General features: G+C 37.5%; 1 protein-coding gene and 1 long non-coding RNA gene across 6 annotated transcripts in view; one reads left to right on the top strand and one right to left on the bottom strand.

Annotated features, from left to right (window-relative positions):
- Positions 1-17,337, bottom strand: part of DTNA (dystrobrevin alpha) — a 397,895-nt gene that overhangs the window by 318,294 nt on the left and 62,264 nt on the right. The window lies entirely within an intron of this gene.
- Positions 14,646-17,337, top strand: part of LOC103879665 — a 35,409-nt gene continuing 32,717 nt past the window's right edge. For both annotated transcript variants that reach the window (XR_640385.4, XR_004180048.1), the window contains exons 1-2: positions 14,646-14,729; positions 16,707-16,864. This is a non-coding gene — a long non-coding RNA (uncharacterized LOC103879665). The remainder of the gene's footprint in view (positions 14,730-16,706; positions 16,865-17,337) is intronic.

The following is a 17,337-nucleotide window of genomic DNA, read 5'->3' as shown; positions in this document are numbered from 1 at the left end:
GAATTGGCAGAATGTCCATACTTTATACATGAGGAGCACCATGGCAAGCCCCAGCGCCTGTATGAAAGCACGTTCTAATACATTTCAGTGCCATGTACACAGAAACAAGCAAAGGACCTCCCCTTATATGTAGAATCTAAAAGAGTGGAACTTGAGAGTGGAGAGTGGAATGGTCATTAGTTATTAGGGGCTGGATGGGTAGGGTTTGGAGAGGTGTTGGTCAAAGCATACACAATTTTAGTTAGGCAGGAGGAATAAGTTCAAAAGATCCAGTGTACAACATGGTGGCTATATTAGTAACGATGTATGATATTTCGAAAATCACAAAAACAGATTTTAAGTGTTCTCACCACAAAAAAATGATACCTACATGAGGTAATGCACAAGTTAATTACCTCAATTGAGGCATTCCACAATATATACATACTGTAATGCATCATGTTGTACATGATAAATGTATAAAATTTTAATTTTTCAATTAGAAGAATTAAAAAAGAACCTACCCTTTATCCAGTCCTTTACCCACTCTCCTGTCAATTAATGGTTAGAGCATATAGAGTATGACAACACGTAGCCATGTGTAAACAAAATGAGGTAACAGGTGCCTATTTAGACTAATGCATATTCTTCATAAGTTCCTTAGGAGAGATCTTAAAATGGGATTTTAGGCATTTGGATATATTGGTGGTAGTAGTGGCAGGAGAGGAGGGAAGCAGGAGAGGTTGTAAAGGTTTGAGAGGCATTTTTGTTTCTCATATTTATTTAGGGCCCTAAAGTTGTGTTATGTGTGTAGCTCTCTGCTTTGCCCAGCAGACCTTTCTCATACCAAACTTTGGCTACTTAGCACAGCCTTTTAAACACAGAGGAATAAAGGAAAAAAGGAATAAAGGAAAGCAGAAATGTAGAAGCTAAACAAGAGTTGCCAGGTGCAAAGTTAACTGTATATGTGACATGGCAGCAGAGCAAAAGGGAAGGAACCCATGTTTACCGAGCACCTACTGTGTGCAAAGGAACCTTCTATATGTTATTATACTTCATCCTTCTAAATCCTGTGATTTAGAAATCATTCTTTTTATTTTATGGATTAAGAAATGGAATGTTAGATTAAGTGACTTGCACTGGGCTCAGGATTAATACGAGAAAGTACATAAATTTGATCTTATATTTGTGTGATTCTTAAGCCTTACATTCTTTCCACTGTTTTCAGGAATAAAGAGGCCACTTTCCCAAAGCAGATGAACTACCTAGCTGTATTTCCTTGAATCCCAAAGACCTGGTTCTGTTCCACTGCAAGGTAAATACAGCAGGTATGGCAGTTAGATGGAAGTGGGGGAGAACCTCCTAGGCACCTAATAGTAGAACTGGTGAGCCTATACCTAGATTAGACTCTGCAAAAGTCAAGAGGAAAGTGGAACCTGATGGGAGGGCTGGGGAGACATAATATGGTTTATTTCATAAACTCACTTGAGTTTCTAAGAGCACGGAGTGCTAGAAGCCCTGAACTCACATTCCGCCTTCGCTGTGCCTTACAGTGAGTTACTTAATCTCTATAAATGTATTTTTTATCTGCAAAAAGATAATAATATTCGCCTCACCCAGTAGCTGTGGTGAATATTAAATGAGCTACTATATGTAAGACTTAGGAAAATTGGTTAGCACATAGCAAGCTCAATTAGAGTAACTATCATCATGATCATGGTTGACAGAAAATATATGAATCAGAGTATTCTCATTTAATACACATTTTCTACAACAGTGGAAAGCCCGAGAAAGGTAAGAAAAACAGCAGATTTGAATCACTTAGGGATAACAACGATTGGGCCCAGTCAGACTGGGCCTGAATCAGAATCTCTAGGGCTGGGTTCTGAGCATGTGTTTATCGAAAAAATCCTCCCAGATTCTAATGCGCAACCAGGGTAGAGAACTTTTACCGTTCTACTCACATTTTTGTGTTTTTCTTCCCCAGTCTCTCTTGATTTTTTACATATATATATGCATTAAGATACTTGAATAAATTTTGATATGATGTCAGGGGCTTGCACAAATGCATTTTGTTTCACATGTGGTTGGGGACCCTGGATATTAGTTACAAGTTTTTATAATACAAAGAAAAATGAAGGCTGTGTTGTCAAAATTAATGGAAGAAAATCTGATATGAAACTTAATTGCTTCGTGATACCTATTCTATTTAATTTGTACGGTGAATGTGTGTGTGGCCCAGGTAGCACCTACTTTTTGGAATGGGGTAGGTTGAAAAAGCATCAGCTGTGCTAGAAAGCTTACAAAGGAGAATGGTACTGAGCAGGACCCTTTGCAGAGAGTCAGAGACTAGGCATGATGTAATCCATTTCATTAATTTAAAGTAAATAGGATAAAACTCTTGGTAACATCAAAGCAGCCACCAATTAAGAGCACCTCAAATCACAGGGCCAAGGCATGACTATTTAAGATTTTCTTTTTCTTTTTTTTTTTTGTCAAGATGGAGTCTCTCTATGTTGCTCAGGCTGGTCTCAAACTCCTGGACTCTCAAGCCATCCTCCTGCTTCACCCTCCCAAAGTGCTGGGATGACAGGGGTGAGCCACCACACCCAGTATGTTCAGGATATTTCATCTGAATTTAGGGTGGGCCATTCATAAACTGACTGAGTCAAGTCTCTTTTCTGGGTGAGAACACCTGTAAGCACACAGTATGAGAGTTGGCAAAATGGAAGAGTATCTACGATGTTTCTGATAGTGGTTTTCAACCCTGGAAACATTTTAGAAATACTGATGAGACTTAAAGTTAAATATGGAGGCCTGTGTCTCTTACTCAGAGCTTTTCATATAACTGATCTTAAGTGGGGTAGACTTGGCTGCTTTTGCTCTGTAGTTAGAGTTGAGAACCGCTGGTGTATCGGAAAGAACATAAACTTTGTAGCCAGTCAATATAGGCTTGAATTTTTTGCTATTCTGTTGGCTTGATGTGAGGAACTTAACTGAACTTCAGTGTCCTTATCTGTGACAAGAATGTAACACTATACCTTACAAGGCTACTATGGAGACAAGTGGCAATGAATGTAAAGCACTTAGTACTGTGCCTGATACATGGTAGATACTCGGAGGTGCTTACAAAGTACCTCATAGCTTTCTTTTCAGCACTTCTTTATTCTCTTTAGGTATCCTTCACTCCTCCCCTGGAGACCACTCAAAGCTTCCAACCCGGTATCCCCATGTAGCTCTGCCTTACATAGAGGTACCCAATATTTTTAAACTTCCTAAACAACTTCTCCACTTTAACTGTATCTAGTGCAAGGATTTATGACCTCTGGAATCACCTGCAGGTATTTAAAAAATGCTGATTAAAAAATCCTACGACCAGTATTTTGTGATTTATAACCCTCATCGCTAGTATTATTTCTCCAGATACAGCAATGCAAATCTGTGAAAATTCTTCAGAATGTGGTTTTTAAAAAATCTTTGGAATAAAAGTGAAGTATTCAGGGACAAGGAAAAATATACAGTAAACATTTGGTAAGTCACATTTCCATTATTTCTGTAGTAAGCATTTACTGAGCTCTTAATTTGTGCTAGACGTTAGGTATAAAAAAGTAATTAAGACTCTGTCCCTGCTTTCGAAGAGTTCACAATGTAGTAAAACTGATAGAAAATAAATGCAACTTATTACCTCTTTAACCATCACTTTTATTGAGTGCCTACAATGCAGCTGGGGACATTGTAGGTGCCGGAGATACAGGCATGAATGAAAAAACTCCCCAGATGACTAGTGGCTTAGATTTTGGTGGGGGGAATTCAAGAAAGATGTTTTTATGACAGAAGTAAACACAGGATAGTTTGGCAATTTAGTTCAAAAAGGCAAACTCCCACATGGGGATATGTCTACAGGAAGGCCTCCTGGAGAGAAGACAGGACAACTGATTTTTGAAGAACAAGGAGTTAGCCTGGCAGCTAATGGAATGCATGTGTCATATGGTTAATTTTATGTATCAACTTGGCTGGGCCATGATGCCCAGATGTTTGGTCAAACATTAGTCTGAATGTTTCCGTGATTTTGTGTGTGTGTGTGTGTGTGTGTGTGTGTGTGTGTGTGTGTATGAAATTAACATTTAGATCAGTAGCCTTTGTGTAAAGCAGACTGGCCTCCATAATGTGAGTGGGCCTCATCCCATCAGTTAAAGGCCTTAATAGAACAAAGATTGACTTCCCCCAACCAAGAAGGAATTCAGCAGGAGACAACCTTCAGATGTGCACTGCAATATCAATTCTTCCTGAGTCTCCAGACTGCTGTCCCACTCTGCAGATTTTTGACTTGTCAACCTCTATAATCACATGAGCCAATTCTTTAAAATAAATCTCTCGATATGTGCACATCCTATTGGCTCTGTTTCTCTGTGGAATCCTGACTAATGCAGTATGCATTTCAGTCAGATGAATCCTTCCTGGTTCTTCTCAAGACTCAGTCCCACCCCTTGCTTTTTTTTATCACTATCACCAAGAAATAGATATCATCCAACACGATCTCTTTCAACTGTTTCCATTTACCTCAAAGGTTCCCCTTCTCTTTATTGGTTCACTCCTCCTTTTCTGTGTAAGAGGAAAAGTACTCCCTTTCCTTCCTAGGGCTAACCTTCCACCTGTGCTCCAGGTCCTTCTCAAGCATTCTGTTGGGAGTTCGGTCTAATAATGATCTCCTCTCTCACATCTGCAACCTTTCCTCCTCTCCTTTTGCTTACAATTCACTCAAGCCTTCTCCTGTACACACATTTCTACACACACAAATGTCTGGGTGTGTGCATTCATGAACATGACTCAGTCTCTAGACAGGCTGGATCCAACGAGCTGAGATCCTGCCAGGCCATTCCACAAGAGGTAAGGGCACAATTTACTTGACTTTGCATTTATGGCCTCCTGTTAAGGGTCAAAGTTTTGTGCTGGAAATGTCAAGGATTCAGCGTAGTAACATGGGTTTCCTCAGCTGTTCAAGAGTCTTGATTTACAGTCATGAATATATTTGATTAGTTAATTATCACTTAGTAAATGAGAAATGGGCCAGGTGTGGTGGCTTATGTCTGTAATTCCAGCACTTTGGGAGACCAAGGCAGGCGGATCACCTGAGGTTGAGACCAGCCTGGCCAACATAGTGAAACCCCATCTCTATTTAAATACAAAAATTAGCCAGGCATGGTGGTGCGTGCCTGTCGTCCCAGCTACTCAGGAGGCTGAGGCAAGAGAATCACCTGAACCTGGGAGGTGGAGGTTGCAATGAGCCAAGATCATGCCACTGCACTCCAGCCTGGGCGACAGCAACTCTGCCTCAAAAAAATTAAATAAATGAAAATAAAATAATTATAAATGCTTTAGGGATAAACTTTTAAAAGGAGTAATTATAAATTGAGATGTTTATGATTATGCAAGGGGAAACTGTAGGAAAATAAAAGGACAAAAGAGAAGGAGGATAGAGGATAGGAAATCTGGAGATAAAATGAAGATGAGTGGCAGATGGGAAATTGTAAGGAATGAGATAAACCCTGAACAGAGGCGCCAGGAACTCACGTTACCTAAGACCTTATCTTTTTCTTTATGAAATAACATGATTTACAACCAAAATCCAGTAAAGATCTAAGTCTCTCTCAAATTTTTAATGCCAGAATGCCTTGACAAATCGTATCACTGCACAAACACACACATATACACATGTGGTGTAGAGTGGTTTGAGGCTACATTGTGCTGAATTATTGGCAGAATAAAATGGCTTGACTTATAAACTATGAAATCCCGTATTTCATTCTTTTCTTGGCCTTATTTTTATAAAATTACTCTTCATCTAGGGTGAACAACAAAGACTCAGATTCATACTAAATGTGCCTCATTTCCCAATCTACTGCTCAGAGTATTCCTATTTCTACAGAAACAATATTCATTTTTTTTCTGAAAATTCAAAGAGCATTCTCTCCATAAAGCAATATTCATGTAAGAAAACTGCATAATTGCAACATGCAGGAAAATAACGTATAATTGTATTTTTAAAAACCCTGCAGAATAACGAACTTGATAGTGACATTAAAAGTAGGGCAAGGATAAAAGCTTTACAGAGACCAAAATTTTCTCTTGGGTGAAAGGCTTCTTAAATTCTAATTAGTTACATATATGTGCTTTGTGAATATAAAAGAGTAGAAAACATACACTATTGAATTTTTCTAAGACATGCTGAAGTCTTGGAGTAATTTCTTAATTGAATTTGATGTCAAAAATTGCAGTTAGGTAAAAAAAATTTTTTAAAGATCTGTAACATTGCATGGTTTAACCCTAAGACAAAGGCTGTTGACCTGTTGATTGATGTTAGTTCCAAGTCTATAGGTTATCAGTTATTACAAGTGACATAACACAATTCCATAATCAGATTTTGTATATGCTTCAACTTAAAAATTTCTTATCAATCTGTATACTTTTAAATTCTGGTTTATTAAGTCTAACACAAAGTATTTATAAAACAAAATTTTAAATGACTTCCTTCATAATCCCATTTAAATTATTAAATTGCCAATCTAAAAATATCATAACAGCCAAAAAGCTGATTTTTAAATAACATCATTTATTTCACCTAATTTTAAAGCTCAACTTTTTAAGGTAACGAATAATAAATCCACTTTAAGTTTTTAAAAGAAACATACCATAATCTCAGTTCATAAAGCTGAGAAAAGGATTAAAAACTTATTGATTGTTAACAATTAAAATAAAGACACCTAGAATGCCCAAATTTACCCTCCTTAAATTAAAAAAAAAAGTTAGTTGACACAAGCACGCTAGAACATAGTTACCATTGTGACTAATTCAAAAATTTTGTGGGAGAATATCAAGTGGTCAAAAGAAACCTCAGGGTTCAGCCATTCCTTAACATGGAATTGAAAAGGCAAAATTTACGGTACATTGATGACATACCATGGAATGATTTGTTCAGTGTCTTTCCAACAGTTGAGATGACAGCGATCAGGGTATTTCAATTATTAACTTTAAAAAAACTAAATGCACTTAACAACAGATGTCATTGCAGAGAAAAAAGGTGATGGTGGCTTCAAAGTATAACGCAGTTTTCAATCTCTATGGTGTATAAACATTAAGGCTCCTTTTATTCTCAAGATCTTTCACACTGCTGATCAGGAAGGTCTCTGATCTACTTTATGTAGGCCTGACTGATCTTTCATAGCAGATTCAGTAGGATCCCTGGAGAACATGCTTTTACATGGAAGATCAGAGTTAGAATTACGGTTTGGAAACTGGATTCTCCCACTGTGAATATAATAAGATGTCCTGCAACGAGAAGAGAGGTTACAAGTAGACGACTCCCACACAGTGGCTCTAACAATCTGTGGCAACTTGCACAGTCTGTCTCATATTTCAAAGGAGACAGGTCACAGACATGTGTCCTCACACAGAATTTTTAAAGAACTTTCTCTGAAACATGTGCATTCAGTGTTATGAAGGGAAGGCCATGTATTGGTTTAATTTCTTTGTCCATTAGGAAAAAAATTGTAGACGTTTGTCAAACTTTCTACCATGTTTAATCCATGAAAAACTGGACTTTTAACTTCTGAAACTGTGTACATCAAAGTTCCCAAATGCAGCCTTTATACTACTTAATCAGCTTAACCTAATCTGACACCTTTTTTTTTTTTTTTTTTTAAGATTAATTTCTCTCTTCTCTCCTATGCCACCCTTCTCTGCTGGTTTCCTTATTGTTTTTGCAGAAACTCCTTCTTGGCCTCATCTTCAGAGTTTCTCAAGGATGGACATTACTTTACTTGGTCATTGCTTTACTCTTTTCGCTTCTCACACAGCTTGCATTGGTAATCTTGTCCATTCTTCTGTCCAACCCAGGACTTTCTCCTGATTACTAGACTTATGTCCACCTGCTAGTGGTCATTTTCATTGAGTGTATTTCATTAATATTCCCACAGTCACTGGGTGCTTGCTATTTGCCAGGCATTATGATGTCAATGGGAAAGACTTGGACATCTCACATTGTCTACGCCTAAGAGACCTCACTATGTGTTTTCCCTCTCTCCTCAAACCTGGTCTGCAATGGAGGTGTCACCTACCCTAGGTAGCTGTAGCAAGTTGAATGCTGGTCTCCAAAAGATAAGTCCATCCAGTACCTGTGGATATTACACTATTTGGGAAAAGGGTCTTTATAGACATAATTAAGTTAGATCTTGGGGTGAAATTATCCTGCATTAAGGTGGGCTCTAAATCCAAGGATACAGGTTCTTAGTAAGAGAGACAAAAGGGAAGACAGAGAGACACAGAGAAGAAAGTCATGTAGAGGAAGGCAGAGATTGGAATTATTTTGCCATAAGCCAAGGAATGCTCTGGGCCATCAGAAGCTAGAAGAGGCAAGGGAGGAACCACCCACTTAGCCTGCAGAGGAAGGTGTGGCCTTGCTGGGGCTTTGATTTTGGACTTCTAGCCTCCTGACCATGGCAAAATGAATGTCTGTTTGTTCAAGCCATCAAATTTCTGTTAATTTGTTACAGCAGCCCTAAGAAGCCAATACAGCACCCTTTCTAAATTTCCTCCAGTCCAAGGGCCCAATTTTCTCCTTAAGCAGATTATTAACTGTGTGTTTATTATTCCTCTTCCCTGTTAAAACTATCACTCTTTGAAAGCAAGACTCTGAATTTCTTCTCTATTTTTAATAACTAATACTTAGCACATAGTAGAAGTGCTGAAAGAATGAAACAGGGATTTGTTTGTATGTTTGTTTTACTGGTTAGAGAAATAGCATAAATCTACATATAATAAAGGTAGATCTCTTAAGTCATTTAAATTATTTTAGTGCAGTTGTCTTCTTATTAAATGTTTATTTTCATTTGTATGACTTTTAAAAATGGCTACTTACATATTACAATATAGACGCTTTGCTAAGCTGTTTGGGACAAAATAGCAAAGTCACTCAGAACTATTACTATAAGGTAGACTGCATGCAAAGTAATTTTATTAAGGCAGGATTCCTAAATATATCACTCATAATTACATATGTTTTGTTTTTAAGACATAAAAACTTTGCTTGGTAAATCTCCCTTCTTTATCTTAAGTCTACAGTAGGCAGCCACACACATGCATGCACTCACGCCCACACTCCAATTAATCCTGTCTGTGGAGGGTCAGCGCATTCATGACACAACTAAAACAGCAACAGAAGGAGGCACAGATACACTTAATAGTATTACTTATTTGCATATAAAATAGCCAAATGGTCTAATTAAAAGGCTTGGTATGTATTTCAACAAATGAGTATAAAGCAGCTTAAGAAGCATAGTACACCTCAACTTAAAATTTTATTGAAAGACAGATGAATGGCAGATAATAGGTATAATTTCTAACTAAAAATACACAAATGCTTTGTTTCTCCACAATGAAAAGGGCTTTGTATGTAATATGCTCCCAGTAGAGTTTCTTTTTCCCCAACCATAAATAAGACTATGACTTTCCCAGCTGAACCTAGACTCTTCAAAGATCCTTCAGAAGTGTGGGGGCCGGGCACTGTGGCTCATGCCTGTAATCTCAGCACTCTGGGAGGCTGAGGTGGGCGAATCACTTGAGGTCAGGAGTTCGAGACCAGCCTGGCCAAGATGGTGAAACCCCGTCTCTACTAAAAATACAAAAAGTAGCTGGACGTAGTGGCACATGCCTATAATCCTAGCTACTTGGGAGGCTGAGGCAGGAGAATCACTTTAACCCAGAAGGTGAAAGTTTCAGTGAGCCGAGATCGCGCCACTGCACTCCAGCCTAGGCTATACAGTGAGACTCCATCTCGAATAAATAAATAAATAAAGTATTGACATGTTGGTCAAAGGGCACAAACTTGCCGTTGTACGATAAATGGCTTCTGCCTTCTGGAGACCTAACGTACAGCATAGTGGCTGTAGTTAACAATAATGTAGTATATACTTGAAATTTGCTAAGAGAGTAGATCTCAACCATCCTCACTACACACACACACACACACACACATACACACACACAAGCATCTGTGTGAAGTGATGGATATGAATATCCTTAAACTGATGAAGAACTGTAAGGATAGAATGAACTGGAATTATTACAACGATCTTTTCTTAGTTGGGGGTTCTTGCAGAAGTAAAAACATAATTTATATTTGAAAAACAGGGGAATTTCTCCCCTGCTCCACATTTTCTGAATGTAGTTTTGTGTCTCTAAATTTTGGTGGATTTAAGGCAACTTCAGTGGAGAGTAATATCACTTTCTACACCTTGAATAATACATTTTTAATTTGTCAGTTATAACCCAATGAAACTTAAAACCAACAAACAAATGTGTGGGGTGGATACAGCAGAAGAGGAAGGAGAAACTGATGAGGTGGGAAGGATGGAGCACATTTCTTTACAAAGCACATTTTAATGAGAAGGTCTTTATAGACTAAGAGCAAGGCAAAGAATACTCTTAAAATATAAACCCAACAAAAACCTCTGTTAGTTTCCCCAGGCTTCCATAACAATTAAGCAAAAACAAGTTGGCTTAAAATAACAGAAATGTATTCCATAATAGTTTAAGAGGTCAGAAATCCAAAATCAAGATGTCAGCAGGGTTGGTTCCTTCTGGAAGCCCTGGGGAAGAAACTGTTAATGTCTCTCTCCTAGCAAAGGTGGGTGGCAGCAATCTTTGACATTTCTTGGCTTGTGGCAGCCTAACTCCAATGTCTGCCTTCATCGTCACACAATCTTCTTCCATGTGCGCCTCTCTAAACGACCTTCCCAGTAGGAAACCAGGGATTGAATTTAGGGCCCACTCTAATCCAGTATGACCTCATCCTAACTATTATACCTGCAAAACCCTCCTTCTAGATAAGGTCACATTTGGTAGTTCCACGTGAAACTGCCACTGGGAACATTTTGGAGGATGCTAGTCAATCCAGTACAAGTTCTCAGTCTTTGAAGTTCTCAAATTCACGCCATAACTCATTAGGTAAATTCTCCATTGTCAAAAGTTTTCAGGGACAACTTTTCTTAATTTGCAATTTGTCCAAAGGTACAGTACTTCATTATATCGTTTCCCCCGCACTTAAACAATAAATTTGGAAAAGATCTTTAAGGATAGCATAGAATTATTTGTGCACTCTCTAATGGGTGATTAACGTGATTGTCATGGTAACTATTCCCTAAATCAGTAGTCCTCTAACTTTAGTGTTCTTCACAATCACCAGGAGGCTTGTTAAAATACAGATTTGCTGGGCCTCACCCTCAGAGTCAGACATTTGTGTATCTAACAAGCCCCTGGTGATGCTGATGTGGATGCCCTGGGGATCACACTTTGAGAACTACTGCCCTAAGTGATCATCAGGTGAGAGTCCCTATTACTTGCAGGGAGAAAAACCTTTTCCCTCATTATCAAGTTCCCTTCTGCCAATGTTATGAATGGCAGAGAAAAGTAGAAAGCTGCATGGTAAAGAAAGAAAAGGAAGGAGATGCCACTTCCGGTGGCATCATATATCTATTATTAACTTCTGACTGATGACGAAGTCTAAGAATAGAACAAAGTGGAACGATTACACCAACCTTTTCTTAGTTTAAAGTTCCTGCAGAACTATAATTCATACTCGAATAACAGGAAGTTCTTTATCCCCCATATTTTGTGTTTCTAAATTTTGGTGGATTTAAAGCAACTTCAATGGAGAGTAATAAATGTGGTGAAATGAGGGTCAGGGTTCGTTTTTCTTAACTTATTTAAAAATTTTAAAATTTATTTAAAGATGTATGTGTGTGTATTTATGTGTATGTATTCTTTTAAAGAAGTTTTTTGTTAAATTGATTGTCGTAAAGTTTTATTATAAGAAACAGTTTTTTAATACATAAATGTCCTTTGACAGTAGAGCAACAGTTAATGGCTCCAAACTTGTTTTACAGAAAACACCACATAACTTTACCACAGTCTCTAGTATATGGAAAAAAAGGAAATTAGTTTAATACTCTTAAATACAAATAAAGATAACTTGGAGAGTGGAAAGAAAAAAATGCATTCATTTAACTGGATTAAAATGTATTGTCTAATTTAATAATTGTCATGATACAACATTCTCACTTTCCCTCGGCACAAGTATAAGTACATAAAAGTAGTTTCAAAAATGAAATTATTACTAAATCAATAAAAATCACAATATTCAATAAAATTGTCAATAAATGAAGGATTATGCCAGGATGTTGCTATAGCATCCATTTATAACCTTTTTCTCTACCATAGTAAGCATGTGCAGCAAAATGTTAATACTTTTTCTATAAATGATGAGGTATGATAAAAATCGATTATTTCCTATACTGTTCAATCATTGATTTGTAAAGAAGACAAAGCAAATAATGCCATTAAATAGCATTACTTCATTATTATTGAAACAATAACGAGCCACCATGCCCAACCTGTTACTCATTATTATTGAAATAATGCTATTTCAATAGCATTGTAAGTCAGCCACTACTTTTTTCAACTCAACTATGATGTTGAGAAGGCAGCAAATACCAAATATATAATTTAGAAGAGTTAAACAAGTTATTTTACTGTACTTCAAAATTATAAAAGTATAATCTTTCACTACAGCATGTGTTTTAAGATACATGCAAAAATATCCTGAGAGAGTAGTGATTTCAGTACTGAGAAGTTCTGTAAACTTCTTAAGGCTCCCAATGATAGCATTATAAACTTCATCTGAATCCTTTTTTTAAATGTTAGGAAGATGGAGTATTTTTAGGGGAACCTATTTTATCTTTGCAAGTGATGCTAAAATCTGTTGTCGTAGTCATGTTTGCTGTAGTATATATTTGTAAAGTTTTGCCACATCTTGAAAAAATAGGACTTTTTTTCTTTTTTGGTAAAGCTATCCTCTTCACTATCAAATTACATCTCATAACTATCAGATTTATTGTGCAGATTATAATTAACATTCAATTTAAATAGATCAAAAATGAAAATATAGAACTTAATACGTTAAACCAAATAATTTTAGATTCTTTTGATTCAATGTCAATGTTTAATGGAAAGAAATCAAGAGATGTTATTCAAATTTTATTTTTTGAGACAGGGTCTCCCTCTGTCACCCAAGCTGGAGTGCAAGTGGCATGATCTCGGCTCACTGCAACCTCCTTATCTTGGGGCTCAAGTGATTTTCATGCCTCAGCCTCTCAAGTAGCTGGGACTACTAGGCACATGCCACTATGCCTGGCTAATTGTGTGTGTGTGCGCACGCGTGTGTTTTTTGTAGAGATGGGGTTTCACTATGTTGCTCAGGCTGGTCTCCAATTCCTGAGCTCAAGCTATCCAACCTCCTCAGCCTCCCAAAGTGCTGGGATTACAGGAGTGAGCCATAGCACCCGGCCTCTTATTCAAATTTTACATTGCTATAGATTCTCTATAACTACCATGAAAAACTAAGATGTATGATATGTTCAGAATATTTAGTGGAAACAAAACTCATCTCAATGAACATCAAAATAATTGAGTAAAATATGTGTGGGCTTATTTCAATTACTTATGATAACACTGAAGTGCATTTACTTTAAAAGGCATTCTAAGTTATAAGTATCTTTATGACCTTGGAATTTATAACTTTCTCATTACTAACTTATTTGGTTAAATAATATATTTGTTTTGCAATTGTGTTCATTCAATTATTCAACAAATATTTGTAGCACCCAGCTATGTTCCTGGCATTGTAGTATATATTGTGAATATAAGGAAAATGAAAATACAGTTCCTGCTCTCAAGGAGTTTGTGGTCTGCTACAGAAGACATATCTAAAATGAAAATCAACACAGCTGAGGTGTAAAGAGGTATCAAACCTAGAGAGGATGATTAGGTAAAGTCTACAGGGTGAGATCACTTAAAACCTCAGCCCAGAAAGAATAAATAAAAGTTTGTCAGGCCAAGCATGGTAGTATGGGAAAGGAAGGCATATCAAATAAAGGGAAAAGTCTATATGGGAAAGGGTATGTCTGAAAAGGAACAAGGTGACATTCCAGAATCTCTAGTGGTTTATTAAGGTCAGCACAACCTAGTTTACAATCATAAATTCTAAAATAGGAAGTAATATATTTCAAGCACTTTATAATTTGTATTTGCCTATACATATTTTGTGGTACAATGTATGGGATGACAAAGGAGATGCAACATTAATTCCAGTTTACTAGCAAAGAAATGGATGACAAAAGAGGAAATGTAAGTCTAGTTGTGAGACTGTGTTTACCAAAGACCTCTGGAAACTGGCTCTCCTTAGTTCTGATTTCAGGAGGAACTACAGTAAGGGAAAGAGAGGATGCAACCCCTATTTCTGTTTCAGTTGAACATAGCCAACATCAGATTTAAAGGTCTTCATTATAGGGGGCTTGGTGAATGAAGAAAATTGATAATTATACCAAAGAGTGAAACCAGGCACTTATTTCCTTTTGAATTTCCTGTCCAGAACAGCAGCGTGTTCTCTTTATAGTATTAGACATAACATTTAATCCTTATCCCACATCTACAAAATGAGGATATAACACTCATTTGTGCACGAAGCACAGCTTTCATATTTCAATTAAGAAATAAAAAAGTTTGCACACATTTAAATGCCCATTCAGTATTTTTGGGATACTTTAATTCTCTATTCATTTTTCCCCCATATATCCACAGTACTTGAGTCAGTTGCTTACCCTGATGACACTGCAATATAAGAAAGCAATTAAACAACTGTGAGTTTTGAATTTTAAATAACTTTGAAACAATTAGTTCATTTCCTTTTAGAACTATTTCTAATTACTTTTTTATAATATGCCCTAATTATCTTTACTTTCTCTTCATCCTATCTACCTTTCTAGAGTCAATTAGGGAAATCAGGCATTATGGGTATCATGTATGTATTATCGTTACTAGAACTTAGTTATCAAATAATGTTTTGAGTTAAATCTCACCACACAGCTTGCTTCTACTGGTGAAACTGTTGCCATGTTCCAATGGACCAACATTAAGAGTGGCCATGTGTAACAAGCATATGCAGTTTGTTATAGGCAACGTCTGTCAACCATCTCCATCAATGGTCTTATTCTGGCTATCTTAGTACTGGCCTCATCTCTTAGCATTGCTTCCTCCTTCCCTAAGCTCCAGCCACATCAGTCTCCTGTTGTTCCTCAATAACAGCACACAGGTTTCAGTCTCAGAATAGTTTGTCCTTAGTCTTCCCTTTGCTTCCCCTAGATATCTGCATGGGCTGGCTTTCAATTTCATTAAGATCCCTGCTCAAATACCACCGTATGACAAACAGATCTTTCTGGATCATTGTATGTAAAAAATTCTTCACTTTCCTATCCCCAGCCTACTCCAATCACTTTCTCTTGTCTTAACCTGCTTTGTTTTGTATTCACATCACATAATACATTATGCATTCACTTCATATTTGTGTATTATTTTCTCTCCAGTAGAATGTACACTCCATAAAGGCAGTAACATATTTTTGTTTGTGGCTGTATTACTGACAACTAGAATAGTGTCTGACACACAACAGGCACTTGGTAAATATTCATTGAATTAATCAATGAATTAAAAATAAGCAAACGGCCGGGCGCGGTGGCTCAAGCCTGTAATCCCAGCACTTTGGGAGGCCGAGACGGGCGGATCACGAGGTCAGGAGATCGAGACCATCCTGGCTAACACGGTGAAACCCCGTCTCTATTAAGAAATACAAAAAACTAGCCGGGTGAGGTGGCGGGCGCCTGTAGTCCCAGCTACTCGGGAGGCTGAGGCCGGAGAATGGCGTGAACCTGGGAGGCGGAGCTTGCAGTGAGCTGAGATCCGGCCACTGCACTCCAGCCTGGGCGACAGAGCGAGACTCCGTCTCAAAAAAAAAAAAAAAAAAAATAAGCAAACTAAAACTAGCAACTGGGCCCGTGATGACATGGTGATCTATAACGCAGGGGCTTTTTTCCTATTTGTTTATGAAATGGTTGATTACAACATACTAACATCTTCCATTGAGGTGTTCGTTAAATGCTCCTTTCAAAAGATTAAAAGGCTAATTTGGGAACCTGTTCATATAGATTATGAAAAGTAATGATGGAAAAATATTAATTTCTGAAGAAAATTTAAACATAGGAAAGTACGAGAAGAATATGAGATAAGGTGGCTTGGGAAGGACATTATAAAGGAGGGAGCATTTAAACCAGAGGCTGAGATGGAGCCAAGCAGTGACAGCATTGATGACAAATGGCTGAGACAAAGGGAACAACATGGGGAAAGGTTCTGAGTGGGAAAAGAGTCTTTGTTTATTCAAGAAAATGTAAGGCCAACCGAATAGAATGAGAGCCACTGTCATATAAATATTGCAGAGACAGGCCAAGATCACATTATTTGGGTCTTATGCATCACAGAGGTAAATTTTCATTGTATATTAAGAGCAACAGAAAGTCACTGAAAGGTTTTAAGCTTGGTACAAGGATGTAATGTGATATATATTTTTAAATGACATTCAGGACTTTCAGATCTAGACCAAAAGATATACTTTTTCCTAGCCCTCCTGCTAGGTTCAGCTTAAAACTCTAGACATTATATATAAAGCAAATACAAGTATATTCTGAAAGCTGGAGAGCTGAAGACAGGCTGCTAGGGACCTCAGCTTCTGAGGAACAATGCAGCAATGAGTTTCCTGAGTCTTCTTTTTACCTTATACATCCCAGATTGCGCACTGGAGAGGCAAATACTTTGGAAATGCCAACAAGCATTGACAAAAAAAAATCTCCAATAAAAACTAAAACAAAAAGGCTTTCTGGCTGCTGAATGGAGAGTGCATTAGCTGAGTGGTAGAACCCGTGGAGAAGATGCAGCAATAGCCGAGGTAAGTGATTTTGGGAACTTGGTTTGAGTGATGGCTGTGGTGAGGCAAATACCTGTGGGATATAGTTTGGAGGCAGAACCACTTGACTTGTTTTTTGCCTACACATGGGTAGGGTGGAGAGAAAGGCCTTCATATGAATGAGACACAAACTGTAAGAGCTTGAGTGGGAAATTATCAATCTCTTATGAAATAAGATAGGCGAGCTAAAACAAAACTCTTTTGTCTTCATGGTTGACAAGACAGATCCATCAGGAGAGCATGAATGGAGGCCAGTCTATTCATAGTGATGATAAAAATAGTAAAAGCTCAGGCTCAACAGATGGCCTTATGTTTCATATCAAAGTAAATAAGGACAATCTGGATTAAAAGAAATTGGAGTTAATATGAGACTAAAAGCAGTGCCTAAGAAGAGGCTCTATTGAACAATATAGAATGCAATGTCATCAATGAAAGCTGTACAATTAACTGAATAG

This window comes from Papio anubis, chromosome 19 (genome assembly GCF_008728515.1).
Source record: "Papio anubis isolate 15944 chromosome 19, Panubis1.0, whole genome shotgun sequence".
In the NCBI taxonomy this organism is placed as follows: domain Eukaryota; kingdom Metazoa; phylum Chordata; class Mammalia; order Primates; family Cercopithecidae; genus Papio; species Papio anubis.
Note: the sequence above shows the minus strand (reverse complement) of the source record. Positions and strands in the feature narration are given on the sequence as shown.